Raw genomic sequence first — 21,788 nt, 5'->3', positions numbered from 1 at the left:
GTTGTTGCCCTCTTTGGCACTTTTAGAGTGAGTAAACTGGTGCCTATGGCAGCTGTGGCCAAGTTCCAGCATACCTTAAATATAACAGATGTATAACTATCTGCAGGAACAGTCTCCCTGCATTTAAGGGACAAAGCACAGAGGGAAGAGGTGGCTTATGTGATGTTGAAGGAATGTGCAGATGGGTGCTTGTGCCTATAGGTGTAGTTTGACTGCTATATTTAGGGGCGCAAAGCGCATGCGTGTGCATACAAGGACACAATGAAACCAATTCCCTTGGCTCGCTGGCTCTCTCCCCCTCCCTGGAGTGATACCTGGGCTGCTGGTGCTGGGGGAGGATGGGTTGACTTAACAGGGGAGCCCCAGTTGCCACTCTGGCACCAGCTGCTACAGTGACAGCTGTAGGCTGTTTCTGCGGTCCAAAGTCTAAATCAAAATACCTATGAAGTTCAGATCGAGATCTGATATTTGCAGCACAGACTCACCTCTAGAATTAACTAGTGTGTTTGCTTCTCAAGACTCCCTCTCTGCATATAGCATTTTAGCAAAAAAAAGAAGTAGCTCTGATCTATTGTTTCATTTATCAGAGGGCTATGTTCTCCAAATTTTGGACCAATAAAATAGTCATCTATACATTTTTGTTTTATCCTCAATATGTTATAGTTTCAGTGTAACACAAAGCAATTCAATTGAAAATGTTTTGTGTTTTACTGCATAGGTTCATTTGTTTCTTTTAGTTTTTTTAAATAAGAACATTTTATTTTTTTTGGAAGACTTCAGATTTTTTTGTAATATTCTTCCACTGTTACCAAAGCCATATATGATCTTCTCTCCTCTTCTGTCACTCTCTTTGACAGTTTCTTTAGGTCACACACAGACAATTCCAGCTGAGATTGGTATCCAAATCTAATTCACATCATTCTCTATAGCTCAACTGTAACACGTACTAAAAAGATGCCCTTGAAGCCTGTTGACCTACAAAACAGTATTCAGTAAAACTGTCCCAGAACTTTTCCTTTAGTTTTTACTGTCTGACTCTTTGGTACAGATAATTACACAAAGTATGGGTAAATGAGGGGTTTTCATTAGCATACAGCAGTCTATGTAAATTATACATGGACGTTTACCATCTTTGATGGCCAGATCCTCACTCTTGGGTAATTTAAATTCTTTCCTATAGCAATAATTTTGATTTTATGCAGAATGTGTAAATCTAAAATAACCCTTTCCCTCTCAAACATTTACTGCATACAAGCTATTGAATATCCTGCACTTTCATGAATTTCTTTAACAGAAGAATTTGAAAACAAAACTAGAGCAATTAAATCAAATTAGTTTTAACTTCTGTATTAAAAATCAGAAATGTCCAGAGGCATGGTTCTCACTGTATCTTGCAGACATACAAATCAGGGGCACTGTAAAAAACCAACATCAGAACAGTGAGTTACAAAAAATCAAATCCATCCAGTGATATTTTTACATAAAATAACTGAAGGATTCAGAAGTCTGTAAATTTATTATTTTAAATTAAGGAAGTAGTTTACAACAGAGGTTCTCAACCTTATTCTATCTGAGTCCCTTCCCCCCCCCAACATGCTCTAAAAACCCCATAGCTCAGCTAGTGGACTCCTGAAACGTGCTTAGGGCCCCACAGGGGGCCCCAGACCCCTGGTTGAAAACCACTGGTTTATAAGATAGTTTATGAATATATTAAAAGCCTTTTCATTGAAAATACATGGGGTAGTTAGAAGATATGGAAGGTGTTATTGACCCATTCAGCAATACTATTGTGGTCAGTTCCATGTAAGTTGTACTTGTTTCTCAGCCTTCAATTAGTATACTAACAGTCAGACTATCACCCTGCTTCTGCAATGTGATTTGCTAGCTTGGCATCCTGCCCCTTTGCAGATTCAATGAGGCTCTACCTGGACATAGAAGGAGGATCTTACTGTGGGATGGTGTAATATAAAGAACGTGCTAAGTCTTGGAGTACAATATTAGTATAACCAAGTGGGACATATCCTTTTCTGAGGATGGAATCTTGTGTCAAATCTGGAGTGAATTATTTGGAGGTGGGTTCCAGCTGAATCATTTGAAAGCTATGATAAGGATTATGGAAAGGATTAATACAGCAGTGGAAATGTTCTATACTGAAGTAAGGAGATATCTTCATGAAATGTTCATTCTGATATTTTGCCATACCACTGGGAGTTCTATGGATAGATGGATGTAGGGTAGGATATCAAGTTCTTGGATCCAGTGTTCAGAGCACAGGAGAAAATTGTGTCCTTTTAAAAATGCTGGCACCAATTTATCTTTTAAGGCTCTTCATAAAATAATTTCTCATATTTGCTAGAAGAGGGAATGTGAACTATTTTGAGAACATGGTAAGCATCACTTCCCCAGTATGTGAACACAAAGGGCCAAATTCAGCCTTTGGTGTAGCCAATGACTTCACTGGAGTTGTACCCAAATTACATCTAAGTGAATGTACTTGAAAAATGAGTTTAAGGTTAGGAGCTATATTATGAATAAGCACTGACATCATTTTCCTCAATTCGCCTCCTTTTCCAGTTGCACCAAGCTCATATCAATACTCTGCATTGCACCAAAATTAGCTCAAGTGGCAATGACTTCCTTGGCTAACATTGTTTCAATAGCTTTATTGTTTAAGAGAAAAGACACACATAAACATGTTACACAGTAATTATACATAGTATTTCCTAACGACCAATTTTTCTGGGAATATTTTCAGGCCCTGAACTACAAAACATGGAAGTCCAGATGAGTTTGCTGTTTTTTCTTCTCTTATTTGTTTAATTTGTGCTGACAATATCAGATTTTCCATCACCAATGTCAAAGTCCATACTTAACTCAGCAGAGGAGCTGAACTTTTCCAGTGTTGTTTTGTTACAGATATTAGAACATTACATCAGTCTTTTCACTTTTGTCTTCAGTAAGTAGCTTATGCAGTTCTAAAGACATTTATACTAATAGTTCAAATTTTAGGATTTATTGCTACTAGTAGACTTAGCTGGTCACTGAAGACTTATCTGTGAATTTTCATTCCCCTAACAAATCAACCTTATTCAACCACTATTTCTGTGGTGTTTGTGGTGTAGGGCAATAGTCCATTTTGCTCAATAATGATGTTTTCTTACAGTATGTGAACTTTAAAGAGTGTCCTGGGGTTCTGTAAAGCTCCCATGTTTTTTACCATTATTTTTTGTTTTTAGTGAAACTCCTTGTCCAAAAATCTGAAAGATGTTTTTTGAAACAATATATTTTAACAACTACAAATTTTTTCAACCCAAAGTACTTTGGACAATTAAAATGTGCTAAGACTTAAAACTTCCAGTAGTTTATAAAAATACGGAAGACAGAACAGATCTGAAGATGGCAAAAGTTCCATTGAAAGGAGAATCCTGATGCAACTTTAGTTTACAATCTTAACACTATTTAAGCTAAGTTTTTGTTGTTGTTGTTGTTTAAGAATATTTTATACAATTCCTTTCCCGGGAATTTGTATGCAAACTTCAGTTTCAATGTCAAAGAACCCTTTGGTACCTAACATGATTATGCTAATAGAAAGATACATATTTCACCAATGCATAAGAAAGCTAGATGAATCTATTTATGAATAAATTTAATATTTTACAGGTACCACTTTTCATGTGCCAGTATGGGGTGTGTCTGATGAGATGATTTGAGATCAGCTTGTGGAGAAACGAGCCATCTCGTGCAGAGGTGAGTGGTTATTATTAGAATCAGAGCTAACTTTACAGAAAGCTGTACTTATTGCTAGCCAAATTGAGACTGCTATGGCAGAAACTGAATTAATTGCTCAGAAAACTGCATAACATGTTAATTCATTGACATTATAGGAGTGGCAGCAAAATGGTAGTAAACAGGATACAGTTCAGCATACAATATACAGAGACTTTTCAGCAGCCTCCATTATACTAAACTAAGTAATTCTATGCTGTATAGAATGAGGTATCTTGGATTCCTTGCAAAAGATTCCCAGTGACACTAACATGGAAAGAGATGATATTTTGCTAATAGATATTGCCATGTTCAGAATCAAGCACATAGAGATCTGTTACTATGTTTAGATAATTGCAGTTCACTAGATTCTGTTCATAAATGGCTTTATTTGCCAAACTGCTGTGTTGACATTTGCACCCCTACAGTCTGTTGAACTGGTGCTACATACTCATAGACTCATAGACTCTAGGACTGGAAGGGACCTCGAGAGGTCATCGAGTCCAGTCCCCTGCCCTCATGGCAGGACCAAATACTGTCTAGACCATCCCTGATAGACATTTATCTAACCTACTCTTAAATATCTCCAGCGATGGAGATTCCACAACTTCCCTAGGCAATCTATTCCAGTGTTTAACTACCCTGACAGTTAGGAACTTTTTCCTAATGTCCAACCTAAATCTCCCTTGCTGCAGTTTAAGCCCATTGCTTCTTGTTCTGTCATTGGAGGCTAAGGTGAACAAGTTTTCTCCCTCCTCCTGATGACACCCTTTTAGATACCTGAAAACTGCTATCAGGTCCCCTCTCAGTCTTCTCTTTTCCAAACTAAACAAACCCAATTCCTTCAGCCTTCCTTCATAGGTCATGTTCTCAAGACCTTTAATCATTCTTGTTGCTCTTCTCTGGACCCTCTCCAATTTCTCCACATCTTTCTTGAAATGCGGTGCCCAGAACTGGACACAATACTCCAGTTGAGGCCTAACTAGCGCAGAGTAAAGCGGAAGAATGACTTCTCGTGTCTTTTTTACAACACACCTGTTAATGCATCCCAGAATCACGTTTGCTTTTTTTGCAACAGTATCACACTGTTCACTCATATTAAGCTTGTGGTCCACTATGACCCCTAGATCTCTTTCTGCCATACTCCTTCCTAGACAGTCTCTTCCCATTCTGTATGTGTGAAACTGATTGTTCCTTCCTAAGTGGAGCACTTTGCATTTATGAAGGAACAATCAGTACTAAGTCAGCTGTGTCAGTTCTTCTCCAGCCTACTTACTTGCAATGTTTTCTTAGTATCCAGGGTACAGAACATATCAGACCTTTGGTGAATGCGTGGTGATAACGCAAGTCACTATTGATGTACAGATATCATTTTGTTGTGAACACTGCCACCTCTGTGCTTGGCATGAACTGGAAGCTTACTGGTTTAAAACTGCAGGTTATTAATTGCTACATTCTGTCACACCTGCTTAGATGTAAACTGTTTCATTTTTTCCCACTCTGCTGGACTCCACTGAGTCTGACACATTGGGCTTTTCAACTTCATTTGTGAAGAAAGCAAAACTCGGAAGGAAGTGTTATTTATTATTTATGTAGCACCCTATGTGTTCATGGCATTTTGCAGAGAAATAAGAAGCCAGGTTTCTGCCCTGATGACCTTACAATCTAAATAAACTCACAAATTAAATAACAAGGCCTGTACATCCAATACAAAAGAAACTGAAATTGTGTCCCACGTGCTCCAAAAGACTATGCACGTAGCATAAAGAAATGTATAATGCTTAGTTTGATTAAAGCAAAATCAGTAGGATAGAGATAATGTTATATGAAATATCTTTTAAATATAACTGTTTTTTAAAAAAGAATAAAAAAGGCAATTTAAGTTTAATGATCCTCGTAAGACTATGGAAGAAAAGATCCTACCACTCATAAATGATCAGGTGGGAAATTATGGAATGCTATGCTTGTACTCCTACATTAGGAACACAAGTTTTGTGCTTCTGATTCTCTTGATGGATTTTTGCTTACTAAATACAGCATTCCCTGAGCAAAATGAAGCCGGGAGGAATGTCCATTGTGGTAGAACAAGAATAGCACTTGAATGAACCTGAGATTACCTTTATGGAAAAATCCTTTGGAATTAAATAGAAAATAATTGCCTTTCTGTAGAAACGGTAAGCCATGTTTCAGCAGGCATAAAATTCACTATTAAATTCTATAGAATGGCTCAAAACTTGTATAGAAAGGATCTAGTTCCCCATTAAATTCTATAAATGTGTAGAGTAATTTCTGTATAACTGAATTTAATTGCATCCCCTATAGGAATGAATTTTCCAGTCTGCAAAGGCCACTGTGCACTTCATTAGTATAACAGGGATAGGCATGTTAGTCTGTATCCACAAAAACTTGCATCTGAAGTTTTTTTACCCACAAAAGCTTATGCCCAAATAAATCTGTTAGTCTTTAAGGTGCCACTGGACTCCTTGTTGTTTTCATAAGTATAAACAGCACAAAGTGGCTTTAAAACTTATAGTGACTGCCATTAGAGCACACTGCTTGCATAAAGGGACTCTGTGCCACCTCCTATACTAGCCACCCTCTACTGCTTTAGTAAAGGATGGCGGGGATATGTCAGGAGTGCTCTGGGGTGTGAGCTTGAGTGGGAGGGAGTGTGCTGGAGCCAAAGTCCACTGGCATAGAGTCTGCTGTAGTAGAGTAAGGCCCCGCCTGTTCTAATACTGACAGGGGCCAAGTGGCCACGGAGTCACAATATGATCCCTGTGGCCGCCATTCTCCTGTATATCTGAGATATGGTCGGCTACAGTGAAGAATCAATGGTTCCCCAGGCTCAAAATCAATATGAGATCTTTCCTGAAGAACACTGGAGTGCCCTTTCCCATACTCATCTGCTACCCTCTCAATATATCTGTTGCATTCCACAGTACTCTTTCCTTAACCCCTACCTCTCATTCCTCCCTGATGGTTCTGCTCCTGTTCTCTGCCTCAAATCAGCTCCTCTCCTCTGCACCAAGTAGGTTCTTGACACCATCTGCAACTACTACCCACTTCTGCTGCTCTCATAACCAGCTGCTGCTGCTCCAGAGAACATTATGGGTTCTGTGTAGGATGTTACTGGAGACTATAAGAAAGAGATAGTTGTACATATGTGAGCATAGGTACATAGTTAATGAGTGACAACTACTGGAACACAATAATATGTAATATTATTCATAAGTAGCACCAGCAAAGTTGTTGTTGTTGTTGTACAAATGGCTTCTGGATCATACAGCTGCCAGAGGGTGACAGAAAAAAAGTACAGATGTGTGGGTGACTAATCCTGTGCCCTGGGTGTTCCTTGCTAACCCATGCTGCATTTCCATCATCCCCTACCCCCTTCCTAAGCAGGCCGATCTGAGTGAATGGGATGGGGCATCTTTTGTATGCTGCCTCCATCCTCCGCTTCTGCAGGATTCTCTGGATACTTAGACTTAGCCACCAAGAACTGCTGAGGCTACAGGGGCAGGGTTTATACTCATGTTTGAGACCTGTAATCAATTTAACAGTTCTTATAGAATACTGTTGTTTCTACTGGGTGATGTAAACATATGGTGATATGTGTTACTCTGGTGTTCACCATGTTATGCTAAAGCACTTTTATGTGTTGTCTAAGATGACTGTTTTGAATCATGTCTATGCTATTGGTTAGAGTTTCCTAGAATAAACTAAATCCTTTAACTGCTTTTGGTCTATTCTAAATACAGACTGTGGTTAGATAGTGCCCTTCTGTGGAAATGAGGTCGTCTTAGGGTTGATGTCACGTGAAATTCATTGGTAAGTATGTTTGTGTTATCCTCTGTGGACTGGGCACAGAGCATATGAGTCTGGTATTGCTCTAGTTAAAGAGCTTTGACTCAAGGTGTTGTAACTCATGCTTTTGGATCTGGAAGTCCCTGGTTAATACCCAGCATGGTGGCCAGGCTGGTGCCTTTCCCACATGCAGATGTTTCTTTTTCATCATTCTGATAGTTTTAAACTGACCGTTAGATCATTTCTGTGTCTGTTCAAAACCTGCTTAGGGTCAGAGGTGTCTTCTATCTTTCTTCATCCAAAAAAACCCAAACTAAAACAAAACCTTCTTGAAAACTTACTTCCACAAGTCCTCAAAAGTCCTGATGTACGCTGGCTTTGTGTGTTATTATATCTCTCTCTAGTGGTTGGTTTAAGACTAAGTAGCCTTCCGTTATCTTACAGCTAAAGGAGTTGTTCATTGCTCAAGTGCAGAGGGCTTGTGCTTTTGGGTTGAAGATCTGAAGTTAATCCCCACTATTAACTATGGGGTCTGTATGTGAATGTGACTAAGGAATATTACATTAACCTTATTATACCACCCAAAACAGCAGTGCTTAATTTGTAACGAAAGAGGTCCCAGGGCTCAAGCAATTTTACTTTAATAACTGACATGGCAAGTCCACAGGTGCTGCAGCTATGAACTGCTTAGTCTAGAGGTGCAGGCCTTGGCACAAATTAAGCATTGCAAAATAGCCCTGTTTAGCTGTTTGTTTGTTTTTTTCCAAAAGGTTTTTGTCTATCTGAGCACGGTCAGTGTCTTTTAGACTTTTAGCTCTTCATGGTAAAGTTGTGGGCCAGATCCTTGTCAAAGGTGTGTGTGTAAATGCTGTCAAGCTTTGGGCCAGTCCTGAGTTTCAATTTACTAGAACAGCTTCAGAAATATTTTCAGTTTTATGTGTGGCCACTGTTGGAAGACAGGATACTGGGCTAGATGGACCTTTGGTCTGACCTGGCATGGCCGTTCTAGGAAAATCTTCTTTGTCTTAAGAACTGGGTATTGTTGTAATGTGGACATGTTCTGATCAATCCTTCTGTTCCAAACCAAGCTCCCTACTCTAGGGAAAAATGATGCAAAAACAATGCATCCAGGAGTCTCTCCAAATAACTGACTAACCTAATTTTAAGCCTGATTTATGCAATCAGAACAAGACTTGGCCCATGTTATTTTATACAGCAAATAGCACTCCATTGACATTAATTAAATCCAAGCAATAAATCATCAGTATAGTTATACTTTTTATTTCAATACCAAACAATCACTATATATCCTTAAAATGAATAAGGACAACAAGTACATTCTATGGAATTATATTTAAGACTTTTGTGAATTTTTTCTTGTTCTTTGTATATATTGCAATAAAATAATATAACTTAGCAATTGTGCAGTCTTCTTAAGAAGAAAGATGCTATATAAGTATTAATTAGTGAGTCCTCACAATGCTCCTGTGAGATTGGTCACCATTATTCTCATTTTGCAGAGGAGGAAATTGAGACACAGACATGAGTCCAAATATTCTGGACATTGTATATAAAATATGCATATATAATTTAACAGTGCTCTTCTAAAATATTCTCTTGTGATATATTTTTTTCAGGAATATAAGCAAATTGTTCTGCTGTAAAATATACAGATGTTATATTTAGTGTTAATCTCATGAACAGCTTGAGTTGCAGCAAGTACACTAACCCTAAAATGTTTGCAGGGTGAATGACCTTCATGAACCAAATGTTTTTAATGGCTATGCAGAAGACATGCCACTAACAAGAGGATATTGCAGAAGGGCAGCAGATAATTCCCTCCCATCCCTATATATCCCATGAGTGGTCTGTTCCTTTCCTTCTATTGCTGCTCACCTGAGTGCCTTTCAATATATTCCTTAGATAAACTGATCTCCTACTGACTTCACTGAGAGTTTGGCCTGGGTGAGGAATGAGGCTTGGGTGGGCTTAGATGGCTCTCTGCTCAGCTTGCTGGCTTCTGGGGATCAATTTCTGACTTGCTCCATATGATGCATGGGAACCTGGACACCTAACTCGGGATGGTGACTTTCACTGGACAGCAGGACACCTACAGGTCAACCTTTGCAACATCCAAGTATACTGTGTGAATCTAGCCCCCTGTACCTTAGTGCCCTTGCTATACAATGGTGATGATAACACTAATTTACCCCAGGCTGTGTTGCGACATATTTCTTCATGTTTGTGGCAAGCCCATGAAGAAAGTAATGATGGTGTGTAGTAAATAAGGACTGGATCCACACATTCTATGATTAGGGTACAAAGAAATGTTCAATAGCTACCCATATGGGGCCTGATCTAGTGTCCACAAAGTCAATGGGAATTGTTCTATTGCCTCCAAACCTAGTGAGCGCTCTTTGTTACCTGAGCCAGTGCACAGGCCAGTCCCCCTGTGGGGGGGTGGGGGATGGGATCCTGTAATTAGACGAGTAACACATACACACAAGGGGGATGAATTAATATTCCACAGACATCCTTACTTCTGTCATATGCTAACTTCTGGATAATTTGACTTTGCAAACTGAATGTTTTTTAAACAGTTTTTAAATGTAATTTATACAGATCAAATCAGATCCTCCATTGATATGAGTTGTTGTAGCTCCATTGACTTCAGTGGAACGACACCATTTTTTATCACCTGAGGATCTGCCCAGACATTTATTGCATGATCATATAGTTTCAAGCTTTTATTGGCATGAATTTGGGTTTCTGCAAAATTTATGAGTGCAAACATGTTATGCATGTCATGCCATATCATTACCACTAAATCCTTTATGCCACTCTAATATATTTTGTTCATGTCATGTATTTGACAGAAAAATTTTTAGAAATATGGTAGAGCATTTTTTATTCTTACTATTTTCACATCTCTCAACACTTAAGGCAAGGTTGTCTTTGTTATTATGAGTCCAGCAATACAGGATTCAGAGGGAGAGAAATGATAGCTAATAAATATTAGAAACCTCTAAAAATTACCTTCTGTACAATAGCTTTTTCATACATAATGTCATGTCTCCTGATCTTCCATAATTAGAAGCTGAGACCTTTCCCAATGGTATACAGCTCCCATTTGCAGCCTGGATTGGGAGCAAGATATTGGATCTTAAAACTGTGACTGGTGCAGGACTGAAAATTGTCTGTCCTGGGCCTTGTGCTCATGTTGTTTTGTGGTAGAGGAAAGCCAAGGAAGCATAATTTCTATATTCTGTATCTGAAAAACATACATTAGGAAGCTACTTAAAAATTGTTGAACACTGAGCATTAGAATTGCACTACAAAAGTGCAGGCATATACTCGAATTCTGTTCCCACCGTGTTGATTCTTAACTTTGTCTCTGAGGGGGAAATAGAAAGAAGTAGTGGTATTAGAAGTAATTTTGTGAGACAGTACTAGAGGGTCTTATCCAACACGCATTGAAGCCAATGAAAGTTTTCATTGATTCCAATAGGAGTTGGAATGTATCTTAAGTTCCCAGTGCTGTGAATGGTTATGCATAGTCACACGTGTGAATGTTTGAAAGACTGGTGCTTAGATGACTATCTGCTGCTTTAAAATCTCTTTCTATTTATAGATCTAAATTTCTAAAAATCTACAAAGTAGTTACACCACCATTTACAAGAAAACTATTAAGGGGTTTCCCTAGGCGTATGTCAGAGGCAGAATTATTAAATGTCAGACTTCTGAAGGATGCATTTCTGCATAATCTTTCAGTGTTTGAAAATATTGTAAAACAAGCAGAAATGTTCAGTTTTCTGTCACTGCTTGTTTGTTGCTTTTGTAAGTATTTACCACCTGTACTTATTAACCTTCAACATGGGGAACTTAGGATCTCAAACATCTGCTGCTAGCTTAGTCTCTTGCCAGATTTAAACTTTATGTTGTTGGAAAGAGAATTTCATTTTGCACTGAAGAAATTATGCACGTATTTTATCTGGTCAAAAATATGGGGATCCCATATCATTATTGGAATTCTGATTGCAGTTTGACAATCTAGAGTAGAAGATGAATAACTACAAAATTGGGTGGGATGAGGAACACAGTCAAAGAGAAGTGGCTTTAGTAATTTCTTTTATTGGGTACCTTATTTGCAGCCATAATATTTGTACTGTAGCCTTAAGATGCAGAAAGTTCAAACTTACAATTTCTGTGTCAGGAAGAGCTGATATTATATTTAAATACTGTGCGCATGCTAAATTTTTTAAAACGCGGGTCCTCAAACTCCGTGACATTAGATTGAATCTTTTCATATGGTGACTTTAGCTTGAAAATCTTTGTGCTACTTAGCAAAATCCTGCGTATTAAAGAGCTACTGGAGCTGCACATCAGTTTTATCTATAGTAAATCGTCACGAAAGATCACAATATTGGCTCTCAGAGGCTTTCAATATATTAACATTCTAGTAAGATGCTGAAGATCTTTTTTACCAGAAAGACCTTGATGTAACTTGATCTTACAATATGAAAATAGGATTTTTCTATTCAGCATTTCAAAATGCAGTATAAAGGAGGAGGGAAGGGAGGAGGGTAGGAAGTATAATACAATAAATGGTTTTTAATGCAAATATATTTGCACAGGTGCTAAAGAGTACATATTTCGTTCTTTTATTTTAGTAAAACAAAATTAAATGTTTCCATAGTTTCTTTGCTGTTTCCTACATGCTTATCTTTTGTAGTCTGTTTTCTAAAAAATATGATATTAGAAGTTCCATATTTGTGCAATTCTACAACTCACCACAGAAAACCAGAAGTCTCAGTTCACTTAATTTAGGGAAAAGGATTAATGGTAATTCCAGCTGCACACAATATTAGTCCAGAAAATGGTGAAATATCTTCTATACAGTAACCCTTCTTGGGTTTGCTGTAGTTTGAATTGACTTTTTGGTTGCATAAGGTGGAGTTTGTTCGTCTGGCATAAAATATTCAGATCTACATCTTGATATATGTAGAAAAAGGGAACTTAATAAATACATAAGAACAGGATGGGGAGGATGCAAACACAGGAGTAGGGAAACAGCTAACTGCATTGCTGCCTATCTGAAGTGCAATCATTGTGTGATAGGGGAAAAAGACAGAGCAGGAAAGAACTGGCAGATATACCATAAGGCTAAAGGCAGGCACGCGCGCGCACACACACACACCACAAAAGTTGGTAGATGATATTGATAATTCAAAAGCTTGCTTTAAATGCTCTCCTTGCTCAAAAGCATTCTAAAGACTTTTGGAAAGCAAAAAAGAGTTTTATGTACTACTTTAATTTGTTTCTCTCCCTTTTTTTCTTTTGCTATCACAGGGGCGAGAATGGCTGACTCTCAGGGTCATTTCAAATTGATTTTTGTGTTGTACACTTAAAAGAACTAAGGGAGATTTTCAGAGTTTTGCTTCAGTATTACTTGCTCTTAAAGATTTCCATTTTTATTATTGATTTTAATGTTTTTTTCCTTTGCTATGAGAGACTTGAAGAACAAATGTCATTTCTGTGGGGGCAAAATATAATCTTGTATGTAATTCCCTAGTGCCATTTTGGGATTGCACATCTAAGTAAGAGAACCACCATAAGCTGCCCTGAGAGACAACAGACAAGGGATGTTTTTGTTAATTTTAATGGCTCTGTTTTAAAGACATAACACCTAGGATAGGACGAGGGGGCTGGAGGGTGGGGAGCAAATGATGTGATTGATGTAGATTTCATTTATAATCCTTCCTGTGTTTAAACTCTTAACATTTATTTTTTTGGAAACAGGGCAAATCCTTTTTTAGAGTCTGTCAATGGAATTTTTGCCTGGAGCTTTATTGAATCTTTAGATGTAGCCCTGCACTGCGGAGACAGCATAGCTGCACCATTCCAATGGAGGGATTTAAAAGACATTGTTCCTCAAGGACATGCAGGTCCATTGGAGTTCCAAGGTGTGCAGGGAGCACACACATAGCTATACCCTTTTACAGGGTGCAGTGTCTATTCCCTTTTGACTGACAGCTGTGCTAGCCATTGAAGGGGACAGCACCCTATCTTTCTTGTTCCTTTCTTTTTCCCCGCTTTGGGTTGCTAGAAATGTCAATCCCTGAATTTAGGGACTGCAATTCTAAATGGCCCCACCTCTAACTAGTTATGTGGGAGAGGAGGGTACCATGCACTATAATCTGGCCAAAGTTAAGGAGTGCAGTTTTGGGGACCTTAATTGGTTACGCAGAGACTGACTACAGAATTGTTTCTTTGAAATTCTTATCTCCTTTTGATGAACTCCCACCCGTGCTTCCAGAAGGATAACACTTTTTAAAAGCAACTTTTTATTATCTTTGTTTCTTATGCTGTTCTATCGGATAATATTCAGTTGGGAGCTTGTGTCTGACCGACATGCAACACCATAAGAAATAGACTATCTGCCCCTGGCTCTGGTCTGAGTCAGTACTGAGGAGCACATGGGTTAAGCTACAACAGAGAGGCAGAGGAAAAATAAACAAAATATTCACAAGATTATAAAGAGTGACTTGAATTACGAGGGAGAGAAATTTATAAAGGTTTTGTTGATTAAATGACTTCTCACTGCATGAAAATTAAAGAATCCCTGGACCCAAACCCCTTTTAATACCCCAAACAAGGCTTCTTTACTGCTGCAGGAAGTCAATTATCTCCATGGCAACCAAAACAAATACTGAATACCGCCTTCGCAGCCAAAGGATAAAAAGTGCATCTAAAATTAATTTATGTCTCCAGATCAGACACTTGAGATGAGACAACTGGTCCATAAAGTACCCATAAGGAGCTAGTAAAAGGGAAATAAAATAAGTCCCTGGTTGAGCACTTGAGGGACCTGTGCTTGGAGCATGTAATTTTGTTGTGCTTCTGTCTTTAAGGGAAAAGTTGTCAATATGTCCCCATTTTCATGCTTACTTTCATAATGTTCCGCCATATAACTGAGGCTTGCCAAAGAATGTTTAAGAGATCGCTCTTCTTTATCCTTTTTACTAATCTGCCCCATTGTACGAAAGGGACCATTCTTTATTGTGTAAATTAACTTAGCTGGGAGAATCTCTCCTTTTCACCCTTCGCCTCCCCCCAAAAAGGTTACTGTTCTGTGAACATCCCGGCAGATTTAGAATATAAAAACCAAAGCCTTAGGATGCAGAAGTGGAGATGTGTATTTTTCATTAAATTAGAAAAAAAAAACATACTGATTAAAATGTTACTCATAAAATAAATAATAGGAGAAAATGTCCCTCAAAAATGGTTATGTGGCCTCCTTGCATAACAATACAACTCACCCCTGGTTTTGTAGGTTGGCAGTCAATAGCAATACCATATTCCTCTTCAGAAGTTTTTTTGCTTGACAGCTCCCTACTGATGCTGATTTTTGTGTTGCACACTAAAAGAACTAATGGAGATTTTCAGAGTTTTGCTTCAGTATTATTGCTCTTAAAGCCTTCCATTTTTATTATTGATTTTACTGTTTTTTCCATTGCTGAGAGAGCCTTGAAGAACAGATGACATCATTTCTATAGGGCAAAATATAATCTTGCATGCAACTCTCCAGCACCATTTTGGGATTGTACATCTAGGTAAAACACCAGAATCCACCTTTAGAGACAGCATACAATGGATATCATGATGTTTCTGTTAATTATAATGGGTCTACTTTAAAGAGCATGACACTCAGGTAAAGAATGGGGGTTGGAGAGCTAATTATGGGATTAATGTAGCTATATTGTAGCTGCTGCAGCTACAAGCCTTTGACCATTTAACTGACCCTTAGTTAACAGAATCATAGAAATGTAGGGCTGTAAGGGACCTCAAGACATCATCTAGTCTAGGGGTTGGCAACCTCTGGGGCACGGCTCACTATGGTAAGCACCCTGGCAGGCTGCGCCAGTTTGTTTACCTGCCGTGTTGGCAGGTTTGGCCGACTGTGGCTCCCACTGGCCACAGTTCACCGTCCCAGGCCAATGGGGGTGGCGAGAAGTGGTGCGGATCGAGGGATATGCTTGCCATGGCTTCCCGCCACTCCCATTGGCCTGAGATGGCAAACAGTGGGCAGTGGGAGTCGTGATTGGCCGAACCTGCCTACACGGTAGGTAAACAAATTGGCCCGGCCTGCCAGGGTGCTTACCCTGGTGAGCCGCGTGCCAGAGGTTGCCAATGCCTGATCTAGTCCATTTCTCCCATGCTGAGGCAGGGTTAAGTATATCTAGACAAGCGTTTGTCTAACCTGTTCTTAAAAACTAGGTGACAGGATTCCACAACCTCCCTAGGTAACCTGTGTAGAGTTGGCTTAGCTGACATGAGCAGACCAAAATTAAGACAAGACATGCCTGAACAAGTAACTGCTGATCAAGCCTGACCAAATAATTGCTGAAACAACTAACTTTTATGGATATGTTTATAGTAAATAAGGGGGGCAGAACTAACTCTTGTGGGTATGGTTACAGTAAACAAAGTAGGCAGAAACACCCTGAACCGATACGCTTGCCTGACACAATCTGCAAAGCAATTGGTTTGTATGCAGTCTGCAAAGTGATTGCTCTTTATATGCCAGAAGTATAGATGTTAGTAGCTAGGAATGATGTGTGGTGTGTGACATGAATTGGAACTGTGGTATCATACTGTAACTAAACCTATGCCTCTGGGCCTTGCATGGGCAAAAAGCTGTTACATGCCTAATAAAGTAACCTGACTGACCAGCTGGCGTCAAACTGAGGGGTTTTGGGGTTTTTTTATTTGGTTTTTTTTTCCATCCCAGAGAACTGGATGAAATGTTCCCTTGGAACTGGAAAAAGTATTCTGGATATGCAGAGTAGAAAAGGTCTAGGAATCTCAGCAATCTGTTCCAGGGCTTAACTGTCCTTTTATAGTTAGAATTTTTTTTCCTAATATCCAACCTAAATATCCCTTCCTGCAAAGTAAGTTGATTACTTCTTGCCATACCTTCTGTGGACAATTAATCTATCTTCTTTATAACAATGTTTGCATATTTGAAGATTATTTTGTCCATGCTCGGCGTTCATTTCTCAAGACCAAACATGACTACATCATTCAACCTTTTCTCAGAGATCATGTTTTCTGAACCTCTTTTTAAATTTTTGTTGCTCTCCTCTGAACTTTCCGCAATTTGTTCACATCTTTCTTAGACTGTGGTACCCAAAACTGGAGACAATACTCCTAGCTGAGGCCTCATCATGCCAAGTAGAGTGAACAATTACCTTCGATGTCTTCCATATGACACTTCTGTTGTCATTCTAGGATGTTTCATTTGCTTTTTTTCACAATAGCACCACTGTTGGCTCATGTTCATTTTATGATCTATTATAGCCCCCAGATCCTTTTCTGCAGTACTGCTGCCTAGCCAATTATTCCCATTTTGTGCTTGTACATGTGGCTTTCTTGTATTTATTGAATTTCACATAGCTGATTTCAGACCAATTTTTCAATTTATCAAGATCATTCTGAATTCTAATCTCGCCCTCCAAAGTGCTCGCAATCCTGTACAGTTTGGTGTCTGCACATTTGATAAGAATACTCTCTGCCTTGTCATCCAAGTCATTAGTTGAAACTCTGAATAGTACTGGACCCAGAATGGACCCCTGTGGGACAGCACTTGATGCATCCTCTTAGTTTGAGTGTGAGCCATTAATAACCACTCTGAGAATGGTCATTCAAATGGATGTGCACTCATTTTATAGTAATTTCATCTAAACCATATTTCCCTACTTTGTTTACGAGAATGTCAGATTAGATTGTGTCAAAAGCCTTACTAACCCTAACCCCCCAGTCCACTAGGCTGGTCACCTTGTCAAAAATGGGAAATTAGATTGGTTTGGCATGCTTTGCTTTGTTCTTGACAAATCTTAGTTGGCTAGTCCTTAACTCTATTTATCCTTAGGTGCTTACAAACTGATTGAATAATTTGTTCTGGTACTTCTCTGGATATTGAAGTTAGGCTGATAGGTCTATTATTCCCTTGTTCCTCCTTTTCTCCTATTTGAAGACAGGTTCTATGTTTGCTTTCACTAGTTAGTTAAATACCCTACGGTGAAGTTCATCAGGTCCTGCCAGTTTGAGCACATTTAAGTTATCTAAATATTCTTTTACCTGTTGTTTCCTTTTTCTGACTTGTGTTCTTTCCCCTTTGTTGTTAATATTAATTTGTTTTAAGCACATAGACACAATTTCTGAGTGAAGATTGAAGCAATGGCAGGGAGGGATAGCTCAGTGGTTTGCACATTGGCCTCCTAAACCAAAGTTTGTGACTTCAGTCCTTGAAGGGGGCCACTCAGGGATCTGTGATAAAATGAATACTTGGTCCTGCTAGTAAAGGCAGGTGCAGCACCCATAATGACAGTTACAAACTTTGGGCCAACTTTTCAAAGAGCCAAGTGTCCCAGGCCTTCCATTGAGAGACTTAAATAAGTGGGTAAATTTTCAAAATAGCATTGTTCTCAATCAGACCTGCTGGCTATTAAGTACTTTGAAAATCTAGCCCATTGTCTTTGTTTTTATTTTGTGTGTGGATTGTGAAATGTAATACTTTAATTTTAGCTTTTTTCTAGAAGAGTAGCTAAAGCTATAGGGTAGGGAAACACAACTTTCATGCATTTAGTGAGATTCAGCACAAACCACTTAAAAAAATATACAGGGTAGAGTGTATATTGTTGAGATGATGTAAATAAAAGTAACTCTTCCTATGTGTTTCAGCTCTTGCTCTGCTCCCTCTCTGGGTTTAGCCACAAAGACTCCTTGCTGTTTTTGCTGATACAGACTAACATGGCTATCCCCCTGAAACCTGTCACCAATAAACACATTTTCCAGAGTTGTCAGCCTTTTTCTGAATTATACCAATAACATTTTAGGGCATGTCTTTAGTGTGATCATATGCATATTTGTTTTGTATTTGTAGTGTTTATATGCAACTGTTAAAATAGAAGTTACTTATTTTTATTTTTTTTGCCTTGCTATGCTCTACAACTTACATTTTCAGTCTTGGCTGTGTGTCCCTGGATTTGGTTTACAAAATATGGTCACCTTATTGCCCTTTAATTTATACATATTGATTTCACACCTTCATATTAACATTCCTGAGAGTCCCTATGTGGGAAAGTCTTAAGCAAAAGAGAGGGAGAAAAAACATAATAGTCATTATAATGGCACATTGGATTCCCTTAAGGCTCAGATATGCCAGCTAGGTACAAGCACAGGTGTAGCAGGACAGTATACCCACTTTTTCACCCCTTCAGGGCTTGAACATATTAAGCCCTTGCAGGCTTGGCAAACTGTGCTGTCTAGTGCTTGGGCCATGAAATCACGATGTTGCCCCCTTCATTCCTGTTTCGGGTATCTTGCATCTTTCCCCATTCTTATGTACCTGCAAAGCAACAGGAAAAAAATCTGACTCTTGGTGGGTAAGGACAGGGTGGGGCCTGACTCTCACTCATTAACAAGTAACAACAAACCATTCATGATGTGATTAGTACATAAAGGAACAAAGAGAGTAGCTATCAGCTAAAAGAGGTCCCTTCCATTTTCAATTTTAGATTAGAATAATTAGCTGCTGCTGGTATTTCTAAATCCAATCCAGAGTGCAGGGATCAGTTTGTTTTTAATCCTGTGTGAGAAGCAGCTAGGAAGCATTTTAGAGCTGCCACAGCTCTAGTGCTAGCATACAAAATTTGCATTATTTTAATGCTCATCTTTCGAGCTAGAGCTTGTCCCTGACCCTGAGTATTCACAGAAAAGGCTGAACAGAAGTGCCTTGCTGAGTGCAAGAGAAACCATATTTGTACACAAATGTATGTGCTTGTTGAAGGTTGTAGATCTCTAACATAAACAAATAATGAAATATTATGGCAGGGGAAAACTCATTGATGGAAATAAAGCCAAATCTTTTGCTTTCTAGGTTAATGCTATGTCTTGGGGCTGTAAGATGAGATCTACTATCTAAGCCCAGCAGAGAATCTATCAGAAACAATCAGCTCCTCTTAGCACAGACAGAACCTTAGCAATAATATCTATAGATATTTATTCTGTCTAAAATGGGTTATTCAGATTTTATCTTGTACATCCTTAAGCCAGGAAGTTCGACAAGTGAAAAGAAAAGGAAACCAGATTCTCAGATCAACTGATGGGAAAGCTTTTTTCCCCATGCATTCTATCTTTGATCAGCTGCAGAACTAAAAAGGGGTCAAAAAGAATAACTAATAAGATGGAGCAAATTAAGTTAAAACCCTACATGACTTTGTTTTTTCATTTTATAAGGAAGGTATCAGCACCACCTCAAATGTGATGTTCACTGTTAGCTACTGTACCAGAGGCAGGATTTTATTCCCTTGAAAAGGATGCATTGTTGAGCAACCAGATCTGAAGAATGTTTCTTTTGGACCAGAGGCAATACCCCCAGAAGTCAATAGTAAGAAACCCATTGACTTCAATGGGCTTTGAATCAGGACCTATGAGATTAAGGGAACTAATTTTTTTCACAGTGGGAAAGGAGAGACTTTGATGTGCTCTAATAGCATGTGTTTTTTTTTTAATTATGAGAGGGAAATGCAAAGTTGAGTGAGAGATTCACAGTACAGAGACACATTTTTATTCTAATAAGTGGTTAAAAACTAACAGCCCTCACACCACCAACCACAAACATGGAGTAAATGGGAAACTGAGATAGAATTACTTCTACTTCATAGAATGTACTTTCACAGATATGGAAATACTTCTTATCTATAGAATAAATTATCAGGAAAGACAATTGAAACAAAGATTATACATTAAATAGGAAATATAGGGTATAAATGAGTTATAATTATTTCTTGAGAAAGAGGGAAGTGAGGGAGTATAGTGAAAAAGTGGGAAGGTGCGACAATAGTACATTAAAAAGAGAATGTTATAACTATACAGTAAATTATTTTTCATACCACAATAAAATAATTAAATATAATTTACAATATATCATTAAATAATAGTAAAAGTAAAATACTTTTAATTGTGGGAGGAGACAGCACCACAAAAAAGGTGGGAAAACTGGCAAAGAAAGCCACCTGCACAAATAATATACCTGGTGCTCTACCCATCGAAGTCACAGTGTAAATATTTAAAACAAAACAGATGAATGTGGAGACTTTCTCAACGCAAAATAAAATAGGAATAAGAAATACTGTGCAAGTCTGAAAGGTCAGAGTATCTCAGATACTGATTAAATTTTCATCGTGTTTTCTCTAGTAATGTGACTATGTCCCCTTAATAGAAACATGTTCTCAATTAACTTATGTCCACAATGTAGGTAAAGCAATACAGAAGAGGTTTTTAATTGTTTTTAAATAAAAAAAGTATTTTGCTAACAATTCAACTAGTGTAGATCAATAAATAATAGTTTTTTCCTCCATCCCACTTACCAATTTGATGATGCCATCTTAAAAGGTCAAAAGACTCTGATCAAACATACAAATGTTTCCCATTAGAAAACAAGGGTTAGTTGATTTTTGTTTTATTTTTGCATCTTAAATTTATATATATAATATATGTACACTTGTATCATTTAAGAAATAAACACTTGATCCTGAAAAAACTTGATCTCAGAAGAACTATTCGTGCATAAAGTTACACAGTGCTAAGTCCTTATATCATTGGATAATATATTAGAGAGAGCAAGGTGTTACATAGTTGCAGGCAGTGCCATAATGCTAAGATCTCAAGAGCAGTCAAGGCAAAAAGGAATAAATTTATAGGAAGAAGACACTGAACTCACCTAGACTTCTGTAAGGCATCACCATCACTCATCATCATGCTTGGCAAGACTGGACATCTATGACGCAGGAAAAACAAAACAAAACTCTTTTTAAAATAAAAGGCTTGGTTATCTGGTTTAGATTTCATTTACTCTATTTACAAAGTTGAATTTTCTAGTGCACGAAAGTGCTCCTCATTCCACTGAGGGTCTTGAGATAATTTCCAAATTTAAACACTTCAAATACCTGATGTAAAGTGTTTTCAGGCCAGATGTTTCATAAGTTACAAATAAAATAAACAGAATATATTTGCATGAGTAAGGAATTGTGGAATGAACAGTACAAGAAAGAAGTACATAAAAGAATGTACAAGTATTACATTGGGTATTGTAGTGGACATAGTAGGCATATTTTAGTAGAATATCACATTAGTAAATTGCCATAGAGTAA

At 38.2% G+C, this 21,788-nt stretch overlaps 1 long non-coding RNA gene across 3 annotated transcripts in view; it reads right to left on the bottom strand.

Annotated features, from left to right (window-relative positions):
* Window positions 1-21,419, bottom strand: part of LOC115653251 — a 201,396-nt gene extending 179,977 nt beyond the window's left edge. For 2 of the 3 annotated variants that reach the window (XR_004000890.1, XR_004000892.1), the window contains exon 1: window positions 21,359-21,408. This is a non-coding gene — a long non-coding RNA (uncharacterized LOC115653251). Of the gene's footprint in view, window positions 1-21,358 lie in introns of all 3 variants that reach the window. The other variant, XR_004000893.1, reaches the window with a different exon arrangement.
* Window positions 21,420-21,788: the final 369 nt, after the last annotated feature.

This window comes from Gopherus evgoodei, chromosome 1 (assembly GCF_007399415.2).
Source record: "Gopherus evgoodei ecotype Sinaloan lineage chromosome 1, rGopEvg1_v1.p, whole genome shotgun sequence".
In the NCBI taxonomy this organism is placed as follows: Eukaryota; Metazoa; Chordata; order Testudines; family Testudinidae; genus Gopherus; species Gopherus evgoodei.
Note: the sequence above shows the minus strand (reverse complement) of the source record. Positions and strands in the feature narration are given on the sequence as shown.